General features: G+C 34.6%; 1 pseudogene; it reads right to left on the reverse strand.

Annotated features, from left to right (window-relative positions):
• Window positions 1-8,585: 8,585 nt before the first annotated feature.
• On the reverse strand, window positions 8,586-8,682 carry LOC122124827 (annotated as a pseudogene).
• Between the last annotated feature and the right edge of the window lie 695 nt (window positions 8,683-9,377).

Genomic DNA, 9,377 nt, shown 5'->3' on the forward strand with positions numbered 1-9,377 from the left:
AGGTATATATGAGGATGAGCAGAACAACAAATAATTCAAGCAGATCAGCACGGGAGTTTTTACCTTCTCCGTTTCCAACCTGGGCCGGTTCACCCCTCCTTAGGCAACCTGGTGTTTCCCCGCTCCCAGGAGGGCACCATATTGATGCCAAACTTAGTGTGTACACCCAATCGGCATAGCGCACTGCAGCCCAGAACTCCTGGACTCAAGCGTTCCTCTGGGCTCAGCCTTCTGAGTAGCTGGGATTACAGGTGCGCACCACCACGCCCGGCAAATAATTCATGCAAAAACAACAAAAGATGACAAAGTAAAAAGAATGACAAAGAAGGAACAAAAAAGACCAAAACGTCAGTAGATACTTTTTTAAAAAAAACCACACACACACATTTTCACGTAAAATAACAGTTATAAGAGTAAGAAAAAAAGATTAAAGAAACAAAAGGAAAAATTAGGAACAACTCAACACATACATTCAAAAGAAGCAAAACAACCGAAGAGAACAAAAATTAACTCAGTACTCAAGAACCTGCAGGAAATGCAAAGATTTTTTAAAAAAAAAAATAGCTATGATAAGCTTCTGAAAATCCTGACTACATGGGAGTCTACTGTTGTGAGGATAGTGGTTAAAGCTCAGACTGGTCAGAATGATCTGTTCACAATGCCGGGCACCTATTATTCTAAATTCCAGGAAGAATAACATGAAGTAGACTGAGCCCACGATCATACACAAGTAGGAAGCGAGATTCTTTCTGAAAGTTAATCAGGATAATTTAGGGTTGGGGGCATGCCCAAGTGGTAAGAACATCCATTTACGAGACATAAGACACTCAATTCAAATTCTAATATTATGGGTATTAAAGAAAAAAAGCTATGACTTTAAATAATGGGAATAATTGCAAGATTTGAATATTTGAGTGGAGAAAAATCCATGAGAGATAGTTTACCCATGTTGCAATGTTTTCTACTTAAGTGATAATATTATGTGGTACTCCAGACATAACAGAGTTACCTTGCAAATGAGCATGGATGTGCATTTGGGTGAAGGAAATACTCTTCACAAGTGTAAATTAAATACTTGTTTGGGGTAGATTTTAGTTCTTGAACTAAGAGCCTGGGTGATATCTCTGAGTCTTTTCTCTCAAGGCTATCACTCTACTACTTTGAGCCACAGTTCCAATTCTGATTTTCTGTTGGTTGTTTGGAGATAAGAGGTTCATGGACTTTCCTGCCAGGATAGCTTCAAACCATGATTGTCAGATCTCAGCCTCCTGATTAGCCAGGATTCCACGCCTGAGTCGTCCATGTTTTTAATAATTTAGTAAATTCTACAGTTACAGAAGTTATAATTTATCATTATAACCTTTATATGTGTGTATATTTATATCAATGCATACATATAGAAATATTTTAACATATTTTTGTATCTACAGTACATTTATGAAATCATCCTTCATTATAAAATAACATGGAAACAAGTTTAATGAGGAGCAAAGAAAAGGGAATTGTCACGTTTCTTGTTGTTGAATGAAATATGAATTGTGAGAATCAGTTTCAGAAAACAATTTAACAAAATGGGTAATAGCTTTAATTCCAATCCCTTTATTTGCCCATATTGTACATCCTCACACATGAGTGTCAAAGTCAAACCACATTTTTTTGCCTTTGTATTTAAATCACATGTTATAATTTAGTGGATAGGTGTGAAGTAATCAAATAAAGATTAAAATAATAGTAAGTGAGGCTATGAGTTAGAGCTGAAAATTATTTTAAATATGATAATAGCTAATTAATTCCATATCTCTTACTTTTACTCTATTATCATATCCCTCATTCCCACATTAGGAAAGTACATAGAAGGTTCTTACTAAATCATGTGTAAAATTATGAAAAAATGTATTAAAAGAATATGGGCACATCAGGGCTGTGAAAGTGGCTCAGTAGTAGAGCTCTTGCCTTGCATGCATTAGGTCCTGGGTTTGATTTCTCAGCACCACATAAGCAAAAAGAAGAAACTGGATGTGGCTCTGTGGTTCCAGTGGTAGATCATTAGCCTTGAGCAGAAAAGCTGAGGTACAGAGCCCAGGCCCAGAGTTCAGGCCCCTTGACTGGACAAAAAAAACAACAACAAAGAATATGGGCACAGTGTGGTTTTAGCTGATTGAGAACTGTAGGCGGTAGTGTGTTTTTGAGATCTTGAAAAACATTGTGATGGAGATGATGGAAGGGATGTGCTTATTCTGGAAAATTGGCTAGAGGATTGCTCCCAGAAAAATAGTGGTGAATTCTTCCAAAAGGTTACGGTAAAATCACTCTCACAATCATGTTCTCTACTGCACTATTAACCGTAGAGAACTTATGGAAACAGCCCAGAAACCCTTTAGCGGAGGGATGGTTGGAGAAAGTGTTGCACATATACACAATTGGATTGCACCCATCCATTATAAAGACTGTTACAGCAGTTGCAAAGAAATGGATAGATCTAAAATTATGTTAAATAAACGAGGTCAGAGCCAGACACACAAAGGATGCTTATTTGGAAGCCAGAATTTTATGCAAGTTAAACAACAATATTAATCAAAGCATGATATTTGCAGAGGAGTATTTGAAAGGTGTAATTTCTTATGAAATTGAACTTTTAATCCAACAAAATGAATACCAGGAAAATATGACTTGGAAAATGTGAGGGGAAGTCAAAGGGAAGGAATAAAGGGACTTCTGGAAGTAGAGAGTGAAGCCATAATATTCAATGCAGATAATATGAAACTAGAAAAAATGAAAGTGGGGTGAGGTTTGGAAGGATGTGAGGAAGTTATGTAAAGATCCATTGTTCTTATAAAGTGATTCGTTGAATGGAAAACATTTCGTAAAACTATTTAATAAAAATATAATTAAAAACAATGGAGACATCTGATCTTAAACCATGAGTCAATATGATAATTTACTTCTCAGAAATTTTCTTTGTAGGTATTATCCTCATAATGACAAAAAAGTGAACAATGCAATGAATGTCAATACATCTCTTTGCATATCCTAAATAGACACAATATAAAAATCACAGTAAAAATATTAGAATATATCACATGATAAAATAACAGGTACAAAGTATCAAACTCTGATTGTTTTTCCAAGTGCTTTACCTTTGGTATCTAATTTAATCCTTACAATAATCCCATAAAGTGGAACTACTTCTATTTTTAATTCTAAGATGATGATATTTAAGTCTTCAGAGTTGGAATTACTAGTACAACTTTGCACACATAGTAAGTGTTAGCCTGCGGTCCAGTCCCACCATATCAAATAACCTCATTCTATTTTATAACTAAATACCAGCACTCAGGCTACTAATTCTAGGAAAATTTCCCAAAATTATTGTGCACACTCTAATAATATTTCACTTCATCTTTCTTAGAAAATAGGTAATTAAGCCGGACACCAGTGGCTCATACCTATAATGCTAGCTACTCAGGAGTCTGAGATCTGAGGATTGAGGTTCAAAGCCGGCTCGGGCAGGACAGACTGTGAGACTCTTATCTCTAATAAGAGTAAGCTGGAAGTGGCACTGTGGTCCAAGTGGTAGAGTGCTCGCCTTGAGTGGAAGAGTGCAGGGACAGTACCCAAGCCGAGAGTTCAAACCCCATGACCAACAACAACAACAAAAAAGAAAATAAGTAACTGTAATACGAAAATTCCATGTTCATAATCAATTTATACCTCTCTGGTGAAAGGAACTGCTAAACTATAACATTCTTGGTTTCTAGCTCAAAATAGTAGAAATCATATTTTATTCCTTCACTCAACACTGTACTGCCTGGGGACCCCATCTCTTACCCCATTCTTACTGAAAGAATGACCTGCCCAATTCCTGATGGAAACAGACTGCAGGTCTTTTGGAGCAATCGTTTCCACATTGTAGCTCACCTAAATTGTTTACCATTAGAAGTGTTTTCATTGTTTTTTATACCCAACATTTTGAGAGAAATGTCCTACTTTAAATGTTATTAAAATAAGACTGATATAAAAATCACTTTTGACCCCAGATAAATATTTTACCCTTCATATACACAAAAATGCAGTCTGACCTATCATTAATGTTAGGAACGAGAGGGTAAAAATCATAGACACCAAGACCTAAGTATGAATTTAAGACTCTCCAACTTGTGAATACAATTGGTTTAAAAAGACATCAATACTACTGCATTTTAAAATTCCCTATGATCATGATAATGATTCCCTATGATAATGATAATGATAATGATAAACTATTAACACTTAAAAATAACTCATTTTCTTGGGAGTAGGACACAAAACAAAAGGCTAATCCTAATCATTTTAAGAGAACATTATTTATACTAAAATTTCACTCATAACTAAAGAGAGTCTAAAACTAACTGAAGTACAGAGACACAAAGGAAATAATTTAAGTGCATCATGTACATTCAATGGACTGTTAATAGAAAACAAAGTTATACTAATAATTAGCTTACCCAATTCACTTACGTTCTTTTATTCTATTCCATTTACTTTCATAAAAACTGGGTTTTCATAAAATGATGCATAAAAATGCCTATATACCCACTTACATTTACAGATCTTAACAATTTTTATTTCAGAAATTTTATCTCTATAGTCAATGAACTGAAATAAAACTAAAATATTCAAAGGATTTTCAGAAATTGCAAGACTTGCTCTGGGATGTTATATAAGCCTTATTTGTTAAAATTGCCATAGTTACTCCCACAAAAGAGCCATTAGTAAAGATCCCTGTGCATGTACAAAACACATTCAAATACGTCCACAATCTGGACATGACACATGCTTTTTGTTTGTTCATTTTTGAAGAGAATATCTAACAAGCATACCCACAATACTTACTTTCAATCAATAAGATGGGATATTCAAACGTAATATGGGTTTGATTATCTCTTAGTGAGAATAGATATGATCTTGCAAAGAAAGTGATTTTCAACAGAAATCCGGAAAGAGTTTATCCAATTTGTGTTTTACAGGAATAACGAGAGAGTAATATCTGTTTGGTAAAGTCGGTCCAAATCACTCCATGAGTGTATCTTAAAAGTATAACCAATTTAAGAGGTCAAATATATATTTTGTACTGACAATGATTTTACAGCAATAACTTACTACCTAATTATGTCTGTAGCTTCTTACCTAACATACAATAAGAGCTGAAAGCAGTCTCTTTATCTAACTTAATGTTGTAAATGCTTTGATTATGATGACGTTATTATTAGACAAATAATATGTACAGACGGGTGGTTCCACTGAAATGACATGACAGAAGACTGATAAATAAAAACATTGCAACACAGTTAGCTCTTTTCAGCCTCACCCTGTCCACATTGGCAAGCAACATTGCAACAGCACACGCACACATATACACATACACACATGTTCGCACATGTATACACACATATACATGCATGCTAAATTCAGGGTTTATTGTACAAAAAAGTTCAAATAAAATATTAGTGATTAGGACAAATGATAATATGCCTTATTACAAAATAATACATAAACCATCACCACGCATGTTACATTTTATCTGCCTCTCCACATGTGACCACTTAATTTATTTTTAATTAATTAATTGCCTTATTAATTAATTCATTTGTTTGGTGCAAATACTAGGGCTTGAACTCAGGACCTGGCTTTGTCCCAGTATTTATTTTTTGTTTCAGTTTTCTCAAGGCTAGCATTTTACTGCATGTACCACAGCTCCATTTCTAGCTTTTGCTGGTTACCTTCAAATCAGAATCTAATGAACTTTTTATTCCTTGGTTTGCTTTCAAACCACAATCCACACATTTCATCTTTCTGATTAACTACTACTAAAGACATAAGCCATGAGTGTGGCTTCTACTTTTTCCTCTATAGGTATCTAATGCACATACTTAGATATTAATTTAAAAATGAGAGTATAGAAGCAAGGTGTACAGTGATGATACTGTCCTGTCAGAAATACAAGTTAGTAATGTAAATTTATTCTTAAGACCATACACAAAAAATACCATGATATAGTGTAAGAGAACTCACCATTGAACATATGAGCGTTAAGAGTTTTGTAATAGATCCATTATATATTGGTACCCAACATTAGAAAAATGCATGAGTCATTAGTAAAATAGAAGTCCTTTGCATGACTACATACGTTCCTTGTTTTTTTAAAAGACATTTGCTTTCATCTAAAAAGTAGGCCTGTCTATAGTCTTCATGTGATGTTGATGATTGAAAGTGAGGAGGTCAAAATGTATTAGTAGTCCTTAACTATCAATTCACATTTTTTTCTTGGAGAATATAATGATCAAATCAGTAGTTCAGAATCAGCAAGCAATAGTTCAGAATCATGCTTCCAGTGCAAGTGGATCATGAGTAAGAAATCCTCAATGCCAATTTCCACAAAGTTTTGTCACAGATACCATCTCCCTGACTTCTCTAGCTGCTTTACTACCCTCCTATTCCTTCATTGTACAGGAAAAGCGTGATTCAACTGATTTCAGTCAGATCTGTTACTAGAATTATCAAGGATTTAGTTGATTTTCTGTAATTTGATCAAAGTTATGTCGCTTTATGTAGGCTACTAAAAATGTATTTACTAACTTCAAGTAATTACATGAATTCTATTTCCATCTTTTTTAAAAAATAAAATTTTGTTTGCTCTATAAATTGATCAGAGGCATAGATTTTATGGCTAGCTAGGTCACTGCACATCTGTCTCTCTCTCTCTCCCTTTCTTGGTTCTCATGGATAATATGATTGTTCCATAATTATCCTAATTTATTTTGCTTTTATATTTTTGGTTGCATCATTTCACTTTTTGCTTTGCCATTTCCCAAATCATTTATATAGAAGGCATTAGATCCTATTTTCTCATTCCTAGAATAAGTTGCACATGAAGACATCACTGTTCCTCATTTTCAGTGTGTATGTTTGAATACGGAGGAACATCTTTCCTCTGCTCTCCATAAATTCCCTACTCTCCAGTTAGGATAATTTCAAATAGTAAAATTGGAAAAAGAGAAAACAAATAATGGTGAATAAACAGATGCAGAAAATTCAACGAATATTTCTGACCAGTTCAAACAATACGAACTATTAGGGAAATACATGGACACCTCATTCTCACTGGCACTCAAAGTCTCTGGTTAGAAAATTCTTAGGAATATGAGGAACAACATGAAAAAGTAAGGAATGGTATCAACTGCAAGAAAAAAATGGAGAAGGATCCAAGCAAGTTTCTTCATTGGGCTGCCAAAAATATTCGGCTTACTACAGTGCGGAGACTTCTTTCCCAAAAGGCCACTCATGTGAATAGTAGGGATGACGATGAGTATACCTCTCTTCATCGAGAAGCCTACAGTGGACACTTAGGCATTGTCAGTGAGTTGGTGTCTCAAGTGGCACATGCAATAACTGTAGATGACTGGACACCCCTGCATAGTGCATATACGTGGAATAATACCAGAGTGGCTTCTTTCCTACTTCATCATGATACAGATACCAATGCCCAAACTAAAGGCCTCTTGACACCCTCACATCTTGCTGCTGAGAATTGAGATAGCAAAGATACACTGGATCTCCTTCTTTTGAACCATTATATAAAACCAGGCCTGAAGAACAACATAGAAGAAACTGCATTTGATATTGCCAAAAGGATAAGTATGTATCATTACCTCTATGAAGTTTTGGAAGGCTGCACAAATTGTTCACCTAAGTCCTAAGAGCAATATCTTTTTTTATTTTTTGGTCGGTCATGGGGCTTGAACCCTGGGCCTGGGAGCTATCCCTATGCTTTTCAGCTCAAGATGAGTGCTCTACCACTTGAGCCAGAGCTCCACTTCCAGTTTTCTAGTGGATTATTGGAGATAAGAATACCACAGACTTTCCTTCCCAGGCTGGCTTTGAACCATGATCCTCGGATCTCAGCCTCCTGTGTAGCTAGGGTTTATAGGCATGAGCCACCAGTGCCTGGCAACACCAATATTTTACTGTAAAAATTCATGGATTCCGCAGAATTCTTCCAAGTGAATTGCCTACATTGGATGTCAAAATGTATTAAATAGTTTTTGTATACATGTACAATGATTTCTGCAGGGTTTGTGATTTTTTAATCAGAAATAATTTTAACTTACCTGTTGAAATGAATAGTACAGAAGATAAAATATTTCTGGTGCTTGCATGAAAATGTATATTTTAAAATATTCTATATTCTATGTTTGCATAATGTTCATAATTTATTTTATTTTCTCCTAGATATACTTTGAATTCTACATTATTTTATAATATATAGGTTCATTAACATGTCCTTTCCGATTGCATTCCATATAGAAACAGTTTTATTCCTTTTTTTTCTAGGTCGTAATATTTTTTTTCTTTGGGATAAAATGACAATGTTGTCTAATTTGAAAATTTTTGTAAAGTTTATGTTATGTAAACGCCTGTCTGAGGTGAAGATTTAATACACTGATGTCAAACTAAATTTAATTATATGAATTGTGTGTATTGTTATACTTGTAATTTTGTAATCAACTTTTTAATAACTGTTTTTCATTTCTTGCATCTGAAGAATGAAAAATATGGAATACTTCTCAAATTTTCATATTATCCTTGTGCAAGTGCCATGTTAGTATCTGTATTGTAATTTGAGTATACATGCTGCTGAAGCATGTGGTATCCTCTAAATTATGTAGTTAATGAAGCAATCTTTATACAGGCTTATACCTATGGGTGCCTACTTGTAACAAGGAAACCTTATTGTTCCTAACAATGCTATCGGTCTTATTTCCCCAAAATTCTGTGAATAGTGGAAAAAATTATATTGATCAGTTGATTACTCACATTTGCAAATTTTTTTGTGAATGACTATCTTAAGTCTTTTGATTTGGAATTTGATCGTACTCTCAATTATTTATAGATAGGTCCAAAAGTGATGGCTTTTTCAAGTATTTATTTATCCAACTGAATTAGCTTTGTGGACCTAATGGATTCAAAGTAAGCGTTGCTTGAGAGCTACTTCTAAACTTCTTCAGCTGACATTTTCCCAAATGAGGTGTTACTGGCACAAATGTCTACCTGAGCCTTTACGCTTTTTCCATGTGGGAACAGACCAATCAGAACATCTTACCCTGACAGCATAGATTGTCTTACTGGAACAAAACTAATCTTGGTTACAAGGGATCATGGAGAGATGAACATTTCAAACAGAACTGTTCAGACTAGAAGGTATTTTATCAAAATATAATTGTTTATTATACCTTCCATTTCAAAAGTAGCTAAAGCCAAGAAGGTGAAAAAATTGTTGGTATGCATGATTACTTAAAGTCCTGGCCTGTCTACCATCCAACCAGGCAGGAACTTACACT

This window comes from Dipodomys spectabilis, unplaced genomic scaffold (genome assembly GCF_019054845.1).
Source record: "Dipodomys spectabilis isolate Male_0828 unplaced genomic scaffold, ASM1905484v1 ptg000249l, whole genome shotgun sequence".
Classification (NCBI taxonomy): Eukaryota; Metazoa; Chordata; class Mammalia; order Rodentia; family Heteromyidae; genus Dipodomys; species Dipodomys spectabilis.